At 39.3% G+C, this 20,865-nt stretch overlaps 1 long non-coding RNA gene across 3 annotated transcripts in view; it reads left to right on the top strand.

Annotated features, from left to right (window-relative positions):
* The window catches only part of LOC121919673, a 218,005-nt gene that overhangs the window by 191,221 nt on the left and 5,919 nt on the right, over window positions 1-20,865 (top strand). The window contains exon 1 of one of the 3 annotated variants that reach the window (XR_006101552.1): window positions 10,874-10,922. The exons of the other annotated variants lie outside the window; for them this stretch is intronic. This is a non-coding gene — a long non-coding RNA (uncharacterized LOC121919673). Of the gene's footprint in view, window positions 1-10,873; window positions 10,923-20,865 lie in introns of those variants that run through there. 3 annotated transcript variants of the gene reach the window in all.

Here is a 20,865-nt window from a genome sequence, read left to right as displayed (position 1 = left end):
TATTATTATTATTATTATTATTATTATTATTATTATTATTATTATTAACCTTTATTTATTAAGCGCTGTAAATTTACACAGCGCTGTACATGCTACCTTTTTAGTTAGACGGTTCCCTGCCCTCGGGCTTACAATCTAAAAAGACATGACACAGAAGGAGAAGGGAGTGGTGGAAGGAAAGGGTAAGAGGTCCAGCAGTTCCTCTCTACCTCCGAGGCCTGGACCAATACAGATGGACTGGAGAGAGGGCTTGGCTTCATAATGGATGGTTAATCTTCTTCCAGGGAAAATACATACTCTCAAGTAGGATAATGCATATACAGTACATAGCAATACAGGAAATGGTTTGATAAACAGACACCAAAAGAACATAAAATAGTAAGCGACAATTATGCAATGCCTGGGAAGGCTTCTCTGAACAGGATGGTTTTCAACTCTGTTTTCAACTCTCCTCTGAATGACTGTCTGAAGTCAGTAATGGATTGGATGAGGGAAAATAGATTTAAATTGAATCCAAATAGGCAATCCCAATCCAGGTATGGTGATAAACTCACCAGTTCTGGATGGGGTCACACTTCCGCTAAAGGACTGTGTTCATAGCTTGGGGGTGCTCCTCGACTCGTCGCTTCACCTGTCATCCCAGGTGGACATGACAGCCAGGAGTGCCCACTATCAGCCAGCCTGATTCACCAGCTACGACCCTTCCTGGAACGGGAAAACCTTGAAACAGTTGTACATTCCCTGGTAATCTCTCGTCTCGATTTTTGCAATGCGCTCTACATGGGGCAACCCTTATGCTATGTTCAGAAGCTGCAACTAGTCCAAAACATGGCAGCCAGATTGGTGACTTGGAGTTCCAAGTTTGATTCTATCACACCCATTCTAAAATTCCTTCACTGGCTACCTATTAGCTTCCAGGCACAGTATAAGGTGTTGGTCATTACCTATAAAGCCCTTCATGGCCTGGGTCCAGCTTACCTGAGGAAACGCCTCCTCCCATATAATCCTTCCCGCACTCTCAGATCCTCAGGGAAGAATCTACTACAGTCAGAGAGAACTAGACTGGTAACTACTTCTCAGAGAACATTTTCTGCTGCCGCTCCAAAAATCTGGAATGACCTGCCGGATGAGATCTGCCAACTAACATCTTTGGAGACCTTTAAGAAAGCAATAAAAATGGATCTCTTCTGGCGGGCCTTCCCAAATTGATCCCCTAATCTCACTCTCCACTTGCTTAAATTGTTCGCTTCAGACTGATTTGTTTTTGACTGATCTTATTGGCCATTATTTAGGAATTGCTTTAATGTTAATTTTTTTTGGGGGAGAGTGAGTGGGAATCTGAAGTCCAGTGTACTTTTATCTGTTTCTGTGCCTTTGGTTTTATTGTTTTCTCTTTTTATATGCTGTTACCCACCTTGATCCAAGACAGGGAGAGGTGGGTTATAAATAAATACTATTATTATTATTACTAAATTACCAAGGTTATCCAAACAGAGAAAATATAACTGAGCTGAGGCCAAAATTCTGTCCTATTTTCATGGCCCAAGAAGGAGCTGGGAAAGCTGAACCTGTTAGTACTTTAGCATTACATTAAAAAACAAAAACAAATTAAAGGATTCACAAAATTCTTCACAACAGCTCCTCAAGAACGATTGGACCTTACTTCCCATTCTGGCCAATCTCTCCTAGTCCTATAGTATTAATTACTATGCATACTACCAGACATCAAGGATGAGCAATACATTCAGACTTACCATGGATATTTATCCATTCCTACTCACTTCTAACAAAAATGGTCAAAAATGTCACATTTCATCAGGCCATGTCATACTGTACCAGGAGACAAGAGCAAATATCAAATAATTAAGTTCAAACTGAGAAAAACTGTTGCTGCTGTGCCTTGTTCTTCTTCTTCTTCTTCTCTGAAAAAGAATGTAGTGATGCAAAGTTTGAATTTGCAAAGAAATAATAGCTACTTCAACTAACCTGAGCATTTGGCTCTAATGACATGCCCATATACCATCCTTTCCCCTAGTAATGGAATTTTATTATATATATTATAGAAATTCTGTTAAAAAGAAATGCACATTGATACCAGTAAATTACACCCTCCTTTTTCATCTAAGATGAAACACCAAGCCCCAAATCCCTTGCAATAATGATAACAATGAAGATTTCATCCTAGTTTCTAGGACGTTCACTTCCAAGAGGCAGCTTGTAAAGCAGTCTGTGAAATTTTATAGCGTAATAAGATTATGAAACATTAAAACAATAAAACAGCAAAAAATGACATTTTAAAATGTGACAGAATATTTAAGACTTGCATTTATGTTGTTATGTGGCATTTAGTCAGCTTGAATGTTCAGCAAACCTATGAATGAGAGATCTTCAAGCAACCCTGCTGTTAACAGGCCTACTCAGGTTTTGTAAATTCTAGGTTGTCACATCCTTGATTGACTCTATCTACCTTTAATCTTTTTCTTTTTCACTGCCTGCCACTTTACCAAGCAATATAGATTATTCTAATGAGTGATGTTGTGTCATGATATGTTCAAAGTACAGTAGCCTCAGTTTAGTCATTTTAGCCTCTAAGGAGAGTTCTGGTTTCATTTGCTCTTGTTGTTGTGTGCTTTCAAATCATTTACCATTTATGGTGATGTGAAAGAGAAGATTTGTTTAGCAGGCATGTGAATTGCCCAAGGTCACCCAGTGGGTTTCTGTGGCCAAGCTGGGATTTGAACCCTGTAGACATGTAGCCCAACACTCAAACAACTCCACCATGCTGGATCTCTGATTTGCTCTAGATCCATTTGTTGTTGTTTCTGTGGAAGTCCATGATATGTATAGAACTCAGCTCCAGCACCGCATTTCAAATAAGAAGACTTTTGGGGTGTTTTGTAAAATAATATAATAATAATAAAGATTTATTTATAGCCCGCCCAATCACGAAGAATCCAGGCGGGTTACAGCAATGAAATACATCAATTACAATGAAGTTAAAAATCAAACCCTAGACCTACCCCCCCCCCATACCCAGTACTAAAACAGAATTAAACAATAATAGTTTTCTTCTCTGTCCAGCTTTCATATCTGTACATAATAACTGGAAATACTATGGCATGGGTGACCCTGTCTTTGGTATTAAATTAAATATTTATACACTTGAGGCTGTTATCTGTTCCTTCATAGATGCCCTTCCAAATCAGCCTTCTTGTCCATAGTGTTCATTACTGTTACTGAATGAGCCAAGGCATGGGAAATTTTCAACACTTCAGTCTTTGTCATCTACTTTAAAGTTTTGGAAATCAGTTGTGATTGAGATTTTTGATCCTGCCTCAGTATTCAGCAGTAAATCAGCTTTCAACATTCTTCTTCAAATTTTGTCAGTAGTTATTCCAAGTTTTTTGTTTTGGCAGTAATATCTTAAATTATCAATGTTTCTTCCTCCAATTTTCAGCCCTCCTTTCTGCAAGTCAAACCCCAGTTTCAAAATATTTAACTTATTTATTTATTTAATTTCTATCCTGCCTTTCTCCCCAAAGGGACCCAAGGTGGCTCACAATAACAGTTCTAAAAACATACTGCAATAAAACAATTAAAACATCAGCTAAAAACAGTATAGCATTACAAACATAAAATCACAAAATCACAATACCCATCCCATATAAAACCCATCCCATGACTAGACACTAAAAGCCTGCCTGAATGGAGCCATTTTTACCTGCCAATGAAACGCAAGCAAGGAGGGGGTCAGCCTTGCTTCTCATGGAAGGGCATTACAGAGGGCAGGAGCAGCCATCGAGAAGGCTCTGTCTCGTGTCCTTATCATGCGAGCCTGTGATGGTGGAGGGACCAAGAGAAAGCCTTCCTTGGAAGATCTTAAGGCTCTAGCATGTTTGTAGCTACCGTCTCTCAAATACTCTGGACCTAAGCCATGTATAAGTCATAACCAGCACTTTGAATTGTGCCCAGAAACAAACTGGTAGTCAGTGCAGCTATTTCAGAAGGGAGTTATATGCTCCCTATAACTGGCCCCAGTTAGCGTTCTGGCAGTGGCGTTTTGCACATGCTGAAATTTCTGAACAATTTCCAAAGGCAGCCCCTTGTAGAGTGCATTGCAGTAGTCCAAACAGGATGTAATTAAGGCATGTGTCACTGTAGCCTAATTTGACATTTCAAGGAATGGGCACAGCATGCTGGGCCTTCTGCCCACCTGCCCGGTGCCTGTTCGTTCCACTGCAAAAGGCACTGGACAGGTGGGTAGGAAGGCCCGGTGCACTGTCCATGCTTCTGGGGAGCCTTCCTGCCCCATTCCAGGCCTGCTCGTTCCCTCCTTCCCCTTCGCACAGCTTCCTTCCCAGCATGCTTTGGCTCCCTGGTGGCACAGACAGCATGCCAGGCCTTCTATTCACCTGGCCAGTGCCTGCTCATTCTGCCACAAAAGGCACTCCAGGAAGCTGTGCTAAGGGAAAGGCAGGAATGAGCAGGTTGGAAATGGGACAGGAGGAGGCCAGGGACAGCTGGGGATGGAGAGGGAGAGGCCGGTGATGGGAGAAGGCCAAGGCTATTGCATGATTCGAATTGTTGAATCGGTGCAAACTAGTGTGAACCAGTGTCGCAGACTGAACTGATTCATCAATTCGGATCATAAACCTAATTATCAGTAAGTGGGAATGAGGCCTAGATGACCCTTGTGGTCCCCTTTCAAGAGTCTATGATTTTATAACCTTCTTGACAATGTACAGGCCCAATAGCTCTTTTTTAAAATTCAGAACAGAAGAAGTTTGAATTCAATTCAAGGGGCAGGGGCAGGATGGCTATGAAGATAAAAATCACTATTTTATCTTTCGTGAATGTGAATGTGATTTTCTTATGAACACTTTGTTTCTTAAGTCTAGGGTCTTTCAGTAGCTCTTTTCTCTATTACCCTTCAGCTATTCATTACTTGATGTGCCAATGCCTGTCACAATTCTTCCTATGGGACAACTGTGTCTTAATATTTTAGCAACAGCACAGCGGTGTAATTATCTTTAAATAATTCAGCATGTATTTCATCCATGTGGAAGCTATCCAATCAATCAAAGGAAGAAAACACATTTCCTGTCAAACTTTAAGGCCTACACAATATGTTTTTGTCATCTTTGACTCCTCAGGACTTACTCATTAAAATATTTTCTTTTCCAAATCTCCAGTAAGATAGTTGTTTAAAAATCATACAGTGTTTTATCAAAAATTGAAACTTCATGGGAGTGAACTGCATTGCACTGAAGTTACACGTTTTTTGCCTTCTTACACCAAGTGTAATTTTGGCTCTTAGTCATGATAGTGGTTCCCAGCACTTTGGATACAGAATCTAGAGCAAGATGATTTTAGTTAGTTACTGATGATAAGACTGCAATAGTTGCCTTAGGCTGTATCTTTTCATTTCTTACTTTAATCAGGTCATCACACAAAAAGAATATTTTTGTTTTTATTAAATTCTAATGAGTTTCCTACTAAAATTTCCACAAGGCACATTAACCCCTGCCAGAAATTTAAAAAGGAGTGGATCACATTGAATGTTCTATATATAAAAAAAGAAATAAGATATTCTTGGGGATGGAGGGGGAGATGCGTAATTCCAGCCCAGATACCAAGTTTGGTGTTGGATTTCACTAAATATCCTAAAGTTAGCTTGTTTCACATAATCAGACTTGAAACATATTTATCTTAAATTATGAAAGCATTCCTTTGGTCTTCATATCTTACTATAGTGCTGGATAATGTGTGTTCCTTTGGATGTGTGTTTCTTTGGAGGAGAACATTTGGTTCTCTCCTGGACTTCAGTTCCCAGAGTTCCAAAGCATTATGTCCAATCCTCAGAAATTCTGGAAGCTGGAGTCCTAAATATTTGGAGAAGCAAAGTCCTAGAACCACTGCTTTAGCTGTTGTTAGCTTTTAACTCCCACTCCCATCAGTCCATATATCATGAGCAGTCTCTAGACATTATGGAAGGGTAATCTAGGAACAATTAGGAGGTCCAAAAACTGCCCAATGCCTGCCTTACTATAATTTAGTCTATGTGTTAACTACATTTGATGTATTGTTTAAACCTGTCTCAGATACTTTTCCTCCCTTCAACAGCCTCCCCAGTGACAGACTGTATGCTTCCTTAGGGCACAAGATTGTGTTCTTATAGCTTGTAAAATACTATGTACATTGGTATGTTTGTTACTGTTAATTCATTGTCAGTAATTTGGAAATTACGTAATTAACACTCACTAATTTAAGGCCCAAATATACAGGCCAAAATAAAGCTGCTTCAGGTCACTTTGGAGGTATGCTGTTTAAATGATGCATGTGTCCTAAGAGACCAGAAGCGATGCCAAAGCCACATTCCAATCCTAAGGACTGGAGCGCAGCTTTGGCACAGCTTCTGGTCTCTTAATATGCATGTGCCATTTAAATAGCATACCTCCAAAGTGACCCGATGCAGCTTTATTTTGGCCTGTCTGTTCTGGCCCTTAGTTAAGACATCAAATTAATTGGATACATTCAGTGTGTTCATGTGTGCACATGTACGCCCACCCACTTTCAAATCACCTGACACCAGGGTACAAATCCCCATTCTGCTATGGAAATGCAGTGGGCGATCTTGGGCAAGTCGTACGCTTTCACCCTCAGAAAAAGGCAATGGCAAATCCCTTCTGAAGGAAAATTGCCAAGAAAACCCTGTGATAGATTTGCCTTAAAGTCATCATAAACACAGAACTACAACACTATCTAACTAGTAATATTTATTACAAAGTTTCTTAAACAAAAAGAATTAACATTACTAAATTTTAATATTTTAATATTAAATGTTAGCATTAAATAAATAAAATTATTAGGCCCCACAAACCCAAGTTATCTCTCCAATAATGAATTAAGATGACAGAAAACACCAATTGTTATACAACGTGTGAGTCTTGTTGGCACTTAACAAGTCTATTAAAATCATTTCATGAATTAAGCATATGAAAGAAATGAGCACACACACACACACACACACACACACAATACTTAATAATCATGCGAATGCAATAGTGCCACACTTATGAATTTGTGCTGTAATTGTACTAGATATAGTTATGTTGTTGTTGTTCCATCCACAAAAGCAGAAATCCAGAAAAGTGTGTGTCCCATCAGGAGTGGGTGGCAACCTACTTTCAATATAGTATGAGATAATAAATGAAAAATGATCTTTTCATATTACCAGTCATAGGGCGCATCTACACTGTAGAAAAAGTACAGATTGATACCACTTTAATTGCCATGGCTCTAGCCTACTGATCTTGGGATTTGTAGTTTTGTGAGGTCCCAGCACTTTTTGACAGAGAAGGCCAAATACCTTCTAAAACTACAAATCTGAGGATTCCATAGCATGAAGCTACAGCACTTAAAGTGGTATGAAACTGCTTTATTTTTACAGTACACATGCACACATAGTGTTGTGATTCCACTTAAACTGTCATGGCTGCATACTATGGAATCCTGGGACATGCAGCTTAAGGAGGAATATTTAGAATTTCAGCCAGAGAGCTCTTCTACATCAAGTGGCAATCCTCATGATTCCATAGCTCATAATTGCAGTAAAAACAGTATTCATAATTATAATGCAATACCTGTTTAGTATGATGTCTAATGGTCTTAGTAACCCATCCTTGCCTATGATGGTTGTGCTGTTTGAGTTTGTCCTTATGACCTCTCTCACTTCTCTCCCAATGTCCCCCCCTTCCAATTTGGGATACTGCAGACCACAGAACCTCAGATCCTATTGCTGGTCTGAACAAAAGTAGAAACAATGAACAGAAACCTGTGGATCACTATACCAGTGCAACTGCACTGCTACATTCAGTGGCAGCAGGAGCAAGGAAGCCACAGCTACACAGGAAGTCAAGTATGGAAGAAGTCAGGTATGGAGCCACTAGAATTTTTGTAACTGCCAGAGTAAATTCACTAAGAGGATTTAGGCCACTAAATCAATGAAATTTACATCACTGTTAAGTTAGCATCCAGCAGCTTGATACAATAGACCTACTCTACTGCAGACTAACCAGTGGATTTAAAGCAAGCTGTGCAACTGTATAAACAGAGACCCTTCCTTCTAAAAACTCAAGTTGAGTAACTATGCGCTTGTTAAAACACTGGTCTGTTAAATCTATAATAGGCTTTCTCTATACTTTTATAGTAACAATGTTGACAGTTCCTCTAAGTTAGGGCCAGAAAGTAACTTAGAATCATACGATCATAGAGTTGGAAGAGACCATAAGGTCCATCTAGTCCTTAGCTCGCTATAGATGCTGAATGCAAGTGCTGTGTAATAATCCTCTAATTGCAGGTTACAGCTCACCTTCTTTCTGACAATCACATTGCAAAGTGGAAATTTCCAATTGCACAAAGGCCCACATAATATGTGTTTCCTGCTGATAGGATATTTTCAAGCAATCTAGCTTTAAAATGATAACAATATTTTTAGGTAACCTAAAAATATCACATAACAACCCATTTTTCTACCAAAATCTCTTTTCTTCCACCTTGGTGTCACCTTCCTACTCTCGCTATTATCACCTGACATTCCACTGCCTATTTTCAGTTGCTTACATATCTCCCAGTCCTGTTTTTTACTTTAACTTTGTGTGTGTGTGTGTGTGTGTGTGTGTGTGTGTGTGTTTTACTGTAGAAAACAATTCAGCTAGGACTATACCAATTCTATGTGTCCATAGCCCATAAAGGGCTAATGGAAGAAATGCTAATTTTCTGAAATAGATGTCTATATGTTGTTTGACTTCCAACAAGAATAGACACTGCCTCTTCAAAGAACTAGAAACACAATTGAATTCTAGAGACTCTTAACTACAGTGAGACAGCTAGTGCTCTTCATCGCACACTGCACATGGGAGGCAGGTGGCTTCCCCTGCACATTTTAATGTTATATTGACCAAAGCACTAATTCAAAACAGTGGCAGCTGAGTTCCACTGAATGTTGGAAGAAGATATTACCATCTTATGGCACTGTAATGTGGCAAAGATGGAAAGAGGGCTAATAGAGCTGTGATCAGGTGCAAATACCCTCTTGAAATTTCTCATTATATTTGTGGACAGAGAACATTTGATTGGTGGATGTTTCTTTTTCTTTCTTTTTTTTTCGAGTGGAGGATAATTTTTACAACAGTTTCTAGGCAATAAGGTCACCATGGGCAAAGGCAGTACCACTGTTCCTCCCTCCCTCTCTTCTTGAAAAGTCTAGGTTTTGCTTGTTTCCTCAGAGTCATTTGTTATTCTTGCTTTTAGTGATTAACATGGTAATAATAATAATAATAATAATAATAATAATAATAATAATAATAATAATAATAATTTATAGCCGGCTCAATCATGAAGAATCTGAGTGGGTTACAACAGTAAAAATACAATAAAAATACAATAAAATTCAAAATTAATCCCTTCCCAACCCCCCCCCCCATTCCAATTATAAAACTACAGTATAGAATAATCACAATTTAAAAACACTAAAATACAATAGGATAAAAGTTGTGGAAAACTGGGAAGATAGAAAGACACTGATCACAATCGAGTCATATTCATAGCAGCATGACAGCAGCATCAGATCTGTTTATAGCCTGACAACCATTTTGAATATTCCACAAACTTCCAAATTGAGCATCAACCCAAAGCACTGTGTAGCAACTAATGGAAGATACAACCAAAAAAGGTGGTGGAGAATATTGCTGAAAAACTGCCGAGTGGCCTTCTTTATCTGGGGATGGTGTGAGAACAAAGAATAAACTCATATATTATCTCAGGAAAATGCCTTATGAGAAATTTCAGGATTCTTTTTAATTAGCATAGTAGAAGCATATGGCTTCTAGAGTGGTTAGCAGTGTTGCAGATTACCACAATCTGATATAGGCAATGCTACTCATTTAGATTGTGTCCTTGCCCGCTGCTGAACCACTTACATACAAGGATGTAATTCTTCCCTGAGTTTCTTCTTGAAGGTAGAATGAGTAATTTCAGCAATTTTCTTCCCACTGTGAGAAAGGCTTTGAAAACCACACAGGTTTTGATGGCTGTTTGCAATTCAGGACTTATTCGACACAAAATTCCCATGTGCTTATTTTATCCGGAAAACAGACTTTTCTGTGTAAAAAACTGTATTTCAACATAGAATTATTAATTCCTAGGCAGAACATGCTCCTTTTTATGAAAATCAACCATATGCCAATTTTATGCAGAACCAGTTTTTTTAGTTCTCTGGCAAATTTGTTTGCACAGAAATTAATAGTTCTGCCTTGAAATATTATTGTCCAGACAGAAAATGCTATTTCATGTGCAGAAAATTATGGCTTCTGTACAAAACAACAATGTGTGAATTTTACATAGAATAAGTCCTGATCTGTGAAGATTCTTGTCTTTCCAAGATTGTTCTCATCAGGATCTACTGATACTAAATTATCGGGGGGGGGGGGGGTGGTTGGCCATTTTTTGAATATTTTAAAATATTTTAAAATTCCTATACTCATGCCTTTCACCCACTATGGTGCATGTATCATCTCTCCTTTTTCATGAATTAGTACCAAACAGTAGAAGTTGATAAACTCTAGCAAACAACTACTGAAAATCAGTAAGCAGATATAAGCTAAATAAAAGACGTATACCCATAGGGATATCCAATAAAGCAAGTATTTTGTTTTTTGTTTTGCTGTAGGAGGCTAACCTATTCAACTGATTCTATCTCCTTCCTTAGAGGTCTTCAAACAGAGGCTGGATGGCCATCTGTCGGGGATGCTTTGATTGTGATTTCCTGCATGGCAGGGGGTTGGACTGGATGGCCCTTGTGGTCTCTTCCAACTCTACGATTCTATGATTCTATGAACAGCAACATGTCTTTTCAGCAGTTGGTAATTGCATCTCTCTCTAATATGTGCGTGCCCTGTAGTATTAAATGCCTACTTGGTTGTTTAAAATATTACTTCATCACCCCAGACTGAATTCCAATGAAGAAAAATATTTTCCCCCATTTTTTTAGTTTTCAGACTGTTAGACTGGCAACAATACACCAAATGCAACTTTGCCTGCTTTTCTGCATTTTGGTTTTTTATTAGATATTTTTTTTTGTTCTTTTCCACATTTATGCTGGGGAAAAAAAATGTTATTCTGTCTAACTATATCCTCCCCTTGCTAGTCAAGATGCTGTGCATGCATTCAAAGATCCCTTGAATTTTATAAGGGAGTGGTTGGATAGAATTTCATTAGGTATGGAATTCTTAATATTCTCCCCCCCACACACATATACACATACACACATATATAATACTTTTATATATTATGACTTAGGTATGCAAGAAGACAATAGCTTGTCCAAGCATATATATATATATTTAATTTTTTTATTAAAGTATGAAAGACAAAGACAAAAACATACCTGATGACACAAACACACATACAAGTAAACAAACAAAAACCAGTACAATTTACATATCAATCCGCAGACAATACAGCTGACATCACATATAATCAATTACTATTTAGCAAGAATTCTTTGTGTTCTCTTAACCACTTCCTAGTTTCCTATACTGTACTTGTTCTGACTAAACTGCATCATAATTCCTCATAAAAGAAGAAGCTCCGTGCATAAGATTGAGATTCGTGAGCAAATTGATACATTAACTAACACTATCAGTATCAGAAGATTTCAAGAAATAGTTTGCAATATATGTTTTCTATTTTTCAATTTACATTTGGTATTCCCATATCAAAACTGATAGCATTTTATATTTCAGAAAATAATAACATTTGACAAAAAAGTCTATCTTTGGAATGTAAAAGGGCAGACAAAACATGAACAGTCAAATTGCTAAACTAACAAAGTCCTACATTCTTTATGATTTCCAATTGTAATTCTGTACACAAACCCATTCTTTTTCTACTTCTTTAAGTCTTATTTCTTTCAATGTCGCTGTCAGGATATCCATCTGCATAGCATGATTGAGATCATTTAACCATTCTTCTTTCGTGGGTAAGATGTTACTCTTCCAGATGAATTCTGCTTTACCCAATAAATTTTTCCTCCAGTCCCCAAATTTCAAGCATTGCAGAGCATGAATAACTGAAAATCATTCAGTTACTTTTATATGTGTTGTGGTCTCATTTCCTTAGTAACTCTACCTCTCCCTCTTCTTTGGATGTCTCACTGTATTTCTAAATCCTCAACTGAAGTTTGAAGTTACTACGATGCTAGATATTTGAAGGAAAATTTCATTGAGAAGGTAGAATTCTTATCTTGGTTGACAGCATTCCCATTTTGTTCGCTTGCATTCATACCTTTGAGGATGTCCCAATTCCAATCCTTGCCATTTCCAGCTTGGTCTGAGAAAGATGTCTGTTAGGAACCCTGTTCCATGACAAAATGGCAGACTTGATGGAAGGTTGCTTTTGATGACTATTTTTTGGGATAGATAACAAAAAATGAATGCCCCCCACAGTTTATCTGTACAAATAAATAAGATCATATATAGCAGAAAATATAACACAATCAAGCAAATGTGCCAGATGAATGAGTGCTACTCCCCCATTCTCTGAGGTAGTCTTAATTGAGCTAAAAAGCTCTGAAGAATGAAAAAAATGGGGGGAGGGTACAGTGTTGGAAAGATACTAGTACTGGTGGACCACTCTGAGAGATCATTCCATTAGTGGCATGATGTTAGAGAAAAGGACCTCTTTCTATCTGCTCCCTTCCACATCCCTCAGAATTATGTAGTGGGTGATCATAGATAGTGTTTTAGGAGAAATATGCACTTGATACATAGTGAACATATCCTTTTTACTTGGCAGGATGATAAGGATAAATATGGTTAATTTAAGAGGAGTACAATAATCTTCATGAATTTTTATATATTTGGGGTTTTTTGAGGGCCAAGTGGCCATATTCTGGAAGACTTTATTCTTGACGTTTTGCCAGCATCTGTGGCTGGTATCTTCAGAAAATGCTGGCATGTGAGTGAGTTAGATATATTTACTGTGTGGCCCTTAGTTGAGAGGAAGTGCTTTACATGTTAATCTCTGTGTTGGTCTGTTGTTGAATGGCAGGGCCTCAGGGTGTCGCTTTAATTAATGATCCATTGTCTGCTGGGAATCCTCCTCATCCTGGGGAGTTTTCATTTGCACTTGCTGAGGCCCGTTCCACACGGGCCTTTGCAGAGCCCCCGTCACGTGCTAGGGGTTGGCCGAGGACCTAACGTCCATACCGGCCTCACCCCTAGCACGTGACAGGGGCGTAAAAATGGCCATGCCCTATCCAAACGGGCGCGGCCATTTTTACATGCCGGACGCTTAGCATCCTCACGTAGCATCGCAAAAATGATGCGTCAAGTGCGCCACTGGCGCCTTGTCGCGTCATTTCCACGGCGCAAGAAGAAGCGCCATTTTGGAGCTTATTTTTAGCTGTGCCGGGAAGCCTTGTGGTTTGGCCACTGGGGTTTCTCGGCGCAGCTAATGACGGCGCAGGCAGAGTGCCACTTTTCGGCGCTCTGTAACGCTCCTAAGTCCTCATTTTGGTGTTTTTCAGGACTGGTGTCCAAACTGTGTTCACTTTAAGGGTTTCTTCTTTCCTTTTGAAGTTGTCCAGGTATTTATGGTTTTCAGTGGATTCCCTGTACATTCTGACCTGATAGTTGTTGGCATGGTCCAGAATTTCAGTGTTTTCAAATAGCATTTTATGCCCCGGATGGTTTATAACATGTTCTGCTACTGCTGAATTTTCTGGCTGACCCAGTCTGCAGTGTTTCTCGTGTTCCTTGATTCATGTTTGGACATTATGTTTGGTGGTCCCTATGTAGACTTGTCCACAGCTGCATGGTTTGCAGTAAACCCCTGCAGCCATGAGAGGGTCTCTCCTGCCCTTCACTGAGTGCAGCATTTGCTGGATTTTCTTGGGTAGTTTGTAGATTGTTTGGAGGCTGTGTTTCCTCACTAGTTTCACCATTCTGTCTGTGACTCCTTGGATGGGGTGGTTGTTTGTCTTCACTCAGATGGATTTTTCTGGGTCTGGCATCCCTTCTGATGTCTGAGCTGGAGTAATCATTAGCTCGTAGAGCCCAGTCTAGGTGCTTCAATTAATCTTCCAGGAAGTAGTTGACAGGTGCTTTTTGCCCAGTCTACCATGGAGTGTGATCATTCAGAGTTTAGAATAGTTACTTTTTGGAACTACAACTCCCAAACGGCACAGAGCATAGTCATATGCATGGACTGTAGTTACTTTTGGGATAAGTTAAACAAAAAATAGATTAAAACTACAGAATCCATTACCCAGCATGGATGCTGGCCATGTTGACTGGGAGATACTGAGAGTTGTAATAGGGCTAAGGGATTTGGGGAATTGAAATCCAAACACACACAAAAAATCTTCTCTGAGCTCTGAATTCTCTGTGGGATGACTTTGTATTTTCTTCTTCCCAATCTACTGCTAGACACCTGAGATTAGAAGGGAAGCCTCTTAGCTTAGATATTGCTTGTAAGCAAGTTTGAGATTCATTCCGCCATGCTGAAATTAACAAGCAAATGGATAAAAAAAGGGAGCAATGTCTGTGTTACTGTCTGTGTTTGATGCTTGTGCCCTTTAAAACACTAAGCCATCCTAATAAACTGAGGCTTACTTGGAAAATTCTATTAGGTCATTTAACTGATGAGCAGATGAAGTCTGTCAATGATTATGACAAAAATTGTTGAAAGTCTGTCAAATCAAGAGGCCAGGACTGGAACCATTTTCTCTCTATTACCTTACACTGTATTGATTTTAAAATGTATACAGATACAGAAAGGAAAGCTTAAGGCAGCTCAACCTCAGTGGAAATCATTCTTCTGTTCATTACAAACTGTCTGAGTTTAAGTTGATTAGACCTCAAAGGAAGAGAGGAAAAGCTCCACCTCCCTTTATTTGGTATGGTAATGCTTCTTCTGGAGGTTATCAGCACAGCTCAAAATCTGTTTATGGACATAACACAGTGTGTACAATGGCCTATTGTGAAGAAGATTAAAACAAGTATATAGAAGATAGAATGAATGGGGGTTACGTTGTTATTGTTTATGTTGTTTCATTTTTTTTAAAAAACTCTAAGCATATTAAATTCTCTTGGGGTCACCCTGTCAGTGTCAATTCTTTGGCCTGGATTTAGTTGAATCAATCCTAATTGAAATTCTGCACAGGTCTGGTATTCTGTGGAGATTGCAGATGAATGACAGTGCAGTGGCAGAAAAGATAAATATGCTGGCAAATGAGATCCAGGATCTCCACAGAGGATGGAATAAATTACTTTACCAATAGAGTGGAGGTAATATGTGGGAAGAAAGAAAGTGAAATCGAAGCAAGCTAAATACCTGTTTGTTAAAGGCAAGATTAGGGTGGGTTGGAGGAAGAATGCAGAGTTAAAGATTTACTTAAAATAGAGATTGTTGTACAGACGACATTAAGGCCTCCTTATCATCATCTTTGTATCAAGAAAAATGATTACTGTGTGCACTTTAATTCCATTTTATGCAGGAGGTGGCTTTCATGGATTGGAATTCATGTTGCATTCTGTGCATTGCTCAAGGCCCTGTAGAAACTGTGGTATAGCATATTGATTAGTCATTTGATAAATATACCAAATGGCACACTGAGCTTAAGGTGCTTCATGCAAAATGTATTTAAATGACCTTGGCTAATTAGTGTGAATAGCTAGGAGGCACTCTCATGTGATGAAGAGCCACATGTTGTGAATGTGAAGATTTAAGAGCTGGATGAAGTTAAACAATGGGGAGACAGCCAAATGGCTGGCATCAAAATTCAGTGAAGATACTATTCAGTGTCTCCTAAAGTCCACTTGGAAATGCACCACAGAAAGGTGATTCTATCTTTCCTGAGATAAGACTATAAATCAGATCTGTCTCAGGAGCAGAATTTCCATATATTTATATTTGCTCTATTCACCTGCCTCCACCACCCCAACTTGGATAATGTCAGCCTGTTACTCCCACAAGAAATCATTTCCTATGATGCTATCCTAAATGCTTTTTCACTCTTGCTTCTTATTTATATTGTATTTTCTTTCCTGTCATTACTGTAAGACAAATACCCACACAATGTCATTTTAGCAAAATTGGCCCAAGGACATCCAAAAAATTCAGCAAGCTGTTCATAGAAATGGGAGAGCTATTACTTACAGTTACTGTCCTATGGGGAAAGCTAGTGCTCATGTGAAATTAGTTACAGATAACTTAGCTTCAGGTAGCTGCGATAACAAAAATTCTGACTATAGGTTTTTCATTTTGCACATATACATTAGTAATTTCTTATGGGTCTTAATCCCTGCTGTCAAATTCGAGAGACACAAACCCTAAAGAGGTGACCAGTCACCATAAAATATCTACTCTCCAGCTTCTTGACAGCAAGGGCAGAAAGTGCAGGGGGAACAGTGTTGAAACTGACACTGCTACCTCCCAGCATCTGTAACTTGAGGCAGTTGCCTCACTCTACATTATGGTAGGATGTGTAGTCATCACTAGCTGTGATATGGCTACACCTGCTTTCATTTTGCTGCCACTGGAAGTGATAGAAACAAGAAATGTTTTGGTAGCCTGGTCACAATTGTGTTGGTAGCCTGATCACAATTTTCCATTTTCTATCATGAACCAGATTTGTTCCTCTTCTGGAGCAAGCAAATATCTGTCTGCATACACACAATAAAGAGGAGAATGTTTGTAGATGATTTTGCAAAGTGGTTTTCTAGGGAGGAGGACAAAAAAGAAAAAAAAATCAGAAAATATTGTTGGAAAAATGGCTTCACAGAAATTTCATCTCAGCTATAGGTACCAATAGTAAAACCTATCCCTTTGTCTTGAAAACGATGCGAAACAAAGTACATATTAGTACTCTGGTGCTCTGGAGGCTACCAGTTGACCCTGAGCAAAATAATGCATCATAATACAATGGATGAATCTGAGAAGTGGTTAATTTCTTTAAAAACAAAATAGAACTGAGTCGATCTAGTTTCTACAGTGTTGGTAGCACAACATTCTCTTTACTAGAAAGAGAGAGGGTCAAGGCAGAAAGCTGTTTTAGCTTTCACAGGTTGGGAATAATGCTGTCAATAAATACACACATCTGGTGCCCATGTAGACAAAATATATTTGGCTTGCTATATGTATACCCATCTGTTAAAATGGCACCTTGCCTGCTCACAAGTTGTTGAAGCCTTGCCATATGGCAGTTATATCAGATGATGAAATGTTTATTTGGCCAACCCATATCCCTATCAAAGTGAACATTTCTCCTGTTGGAAAGCTACTTGGTCTCCCTAAAAACTTTTTCATATGCACCTTTACTAAGTATAAGCATGTTTGACATGTGGGTTGCTGCTATTATGATTGTTGTTGTTGCTATTGCAAACCTATCACTACTGTGATGGTGACATATTGTCTTGATTTATAAGAGTGATTAGCAAGCAGAAAACTGGCTTGGGAGAGATGGGCCCAAAGTGGCATGCCGCCACCGATACTAGGGTTCAGGAATGCGTAGTAACTGCATGCTCCCGAGCCCTAGCATGTCACAGCAGTGGCATCATGGCGGCGTCCCGAACCCAAGGGCACCACCATGATGATGTAAGCAACTTGCAGAGAACAGATGTTGCTGCGCATCTCTTACATCACTGATGCACCAATGGTGCACTCATGACATGCGCCGGGTGTCACCCCCCCCCCCCCCCGTTTCCGGGTTCTTTTTACTGCAGAGGGACGCTGTGTGGTTTGGCTGCTGTGATGTCCTTCTGAAAGAAAAACCGGTGCTTCCAGCCCGCCGTTTCGGGGCAGTATGTACTGTGCCAATGGCGCATTATAGACGGGCCTAAGAGGCGCTGTCCTTGCGCCACGATTACGCACGAGGGGCGGTGCTTCCGGACGCGCCTTGCGCGTAACCGATACATCAAGATAGCGGCGCCCTATACAGATGGGCGCCGCCATCTTGACGTAGCGGGCGCTCTGCGTCTGCACATCCCAACCCGGAAGAGACGTCGCGAGTGCGCGCTTTGGCACTTGCAACGTCTCTTCTGGGTTGCCAGAAGGAGCGTGATTTTCACACTCCTTTTTTGCAGCGCGGAGGAGTCGCACGGTTTGGCTGCTGCGGCTCCTCCATGCTGCAACCGGCAGCGGCCTGAGACCGCCCCTTTTGGGCGGTCTGTAACGGGCCAATATTAGCAAAATAAGTTTTGTCTGATGTCTCCTTAAATTGTTTAAAATAAAAGGAAGCTGTACCCAAGGTGACAATTAAGAATGCTTGCAATGGAGTATATACCAGTCAGCAAGCCCAGATCACACCTCTGTGATTCCAAACATTTTATCATCTGTTTACATCTCAAGAAGATAGTCACTTTTAGAAGCACAGTAACTGGACCTGGTGACTCAGCTGTTAAGACACTGACTCTGATGATTGCAAAATCGGCAGGTCGGCAGTTGGAGACCCAAGTGTTAAGGAAAAAGCCTAATATAAAATGGAAAAATCAAGGTTTGCTTTGTGGGTTTTTTTAAAAAATATATATATATTTTCAAGCTATGGATGGTTGAATCCATGGATGCAGAATCCATGGATACAGAAGGCTAACTTTGGAAGGAATTGGATGGCAGCTGAGTAGGCCCTGTACTCTTGTTCCTCTGCTCAGAGTATAATCTGGTCGTACTGGTGATGTGGAGAATGCTCCAACTCTTTACTTCCTTTTTCTGCAGAACTAAAAAAAAAAAAAAAAAGATAAAGGAAAACAAAGACATAGGAAAGTATTTCACACTTTCTGGCATGGATTTTATCTTCAATATTTACTGTTTCTGTTCCTGATACTGGAAATTCTACAGCTGGATCATATAATCAGTGATGGGTCATGAAGGAAAGTCCTGAAACAGATGGGCCAAAAAGAACAGGGCAGGGCTGCTTCAGTGCTGACTGCACCAGGTCCATGGCAATTGCATGTGCCCAGCCCCAATCTGGGTTGCTGCTGTGTTTCTGAACCAGGCTGCCAGAAGGAGTGGATCCTATCTGTTTCTTCTTGACCCAGTTCTTCATGAATGGCTGCTGGTCACATTTTGGGTGTGAGTCATCTGGACTCGCCATGAATGCGGCCAGAATCTGCATCATTTGGCCTGTGTGTTTTGGGCTAAAGTCTCCTGACTTTACAAAGTTTCCCAATGGGAAAACATTTATTGTAGCCACTTTGGAATGTCCTCCAGGCTATGTTGTCAATTCCTCTTTAATCTTAATATGTGATGGTACTTGCAATGGAATCTTCCTATGAGACAGAGAAGTTGTCCATTTCTATGTGTCCTGATAGTTACTGAAAATATGAAAAGGATTTCCTTACTCTTACTCAGTTTTAGTTAGTACACCAGAAAGCCCATGTTGATATTGACAATTACTGGTGGTAGGAGAGCTGTTCACCTGTATGCCACTCCTTCAGGTGTTTGCCTTCCAAAAAAAAACCTGTACAACTAAAGAGACAGCCCTTTTCAGCACTGAAGCAGGCCAAGAGCCTACCCAGCACTACATCTATGCACAATATAAAGACATCAGATATCTATGACCAATTGATTTATATGCCGTTCATACATTTAAGAATTCTTTCCCCTTCCAACTCAAATTTCAATCAAACTGGAAGTATTTCAGATCAGATACAAGCATGCAAGAGGAAAGCATTACCAACCAAAAAAGCACAGATGATTATACTAAGGGATTCTCTACTATTTGTAGATCCAGTTTTAAAATCAAGATAAAGGACAGGCTGGTTATCTGTTGTTAGAACAGAGGATGAAAATATGATGCAAACAGTGCTATGACTGATTGAATCTGCATGGTATTTGTGTGATTCTGTGTAGACTACACACCTCTATGAAGCTGTTGGCCCATCTAGCCCAGTGATATATACTCTGACTGGCAGCAGTTCTCAAGCATGGGTCTTCCATACCTCTTCTAGCTAGTGATATTTGGGACTGAACTTTGATTTTTCTGCATGCAAAATGTGTTTTCTATAAACAACTTGTGCCCCCTTACTTTGCGTTAGTGATATGCATTCATAATAATTTTCAAATGAATGAACCATACAGTTCACTTTACAATGATTCTAATTGAAAACACTGACAGACAAACAGGCACAGAGGGGGGTGGTTTTCATTGGCTTGTTCAATCCTATCTGTCATTCATTGTGGCATATTTGTCACTTGCCTTTCTTTAGTGGCAGAACTGGCAATTTTATGTCAGTGACAGCCATTTGTAGCTATTGTTTTACTTTTCCATAATATCTGGAGATTTTGTTCTTCTGGAACAATGTAGAGGCTTCCCTAATTATTTCAGAACACCTAGGATTTTCTGGTAGAATAAAATGGCAATTGCCACAAATAGCCATAATTTAAACTTTCCTGCCATCACTGGATTTAGGCATAAAACAAAAACAAAGTCCAGTTAAAATGAGAAGAAAGGATGTAGGAGGAAAAATATTTAAGCAAACTCACTTTATATGTGGTAAAAGTAAAGGATTTTTTGTGAATGAGTCACAAAACCTATGAGTTCTTAAATAAAACAAATGAAAGTAATGAGTGGGTTTCTTTTTCTTACATACTGTCCTGTTCCTCTTTCATTCACAGTTAAGCAAATCTTAATTTTCAGTTAATCACAAAAAATGGCTGCAGTTGCAAAATACCACATAGTATTTTATATCAAAAAAATCTCAAAGTCTATAGGCTACTAACTATAGTTTGAACCCCAAGAAGCCAATTCTATATCTAAAAATTAGGAAGAGACATTACTATCATAAGATGATAATAATAATAATA

Source organism: Sceloporus undulatus, chromosome 1 (genome assembly GCF_019175285.1).
Source record: "Sceloporus undulatus isolate JIND9_A2432 ecotype Alabama chromosome 1, SceUnd_v1.1, whole genome shotgun sequence".
NCBI lineage: Eukaryota > Metazoa > Chordata > Lepidosauria > Squamata > Phrynosomatidae > Sceloporus > Sceloporus undulatus.
This window is presented reverse-complemented; position numbering and strand designations above follow the sequence as displayed.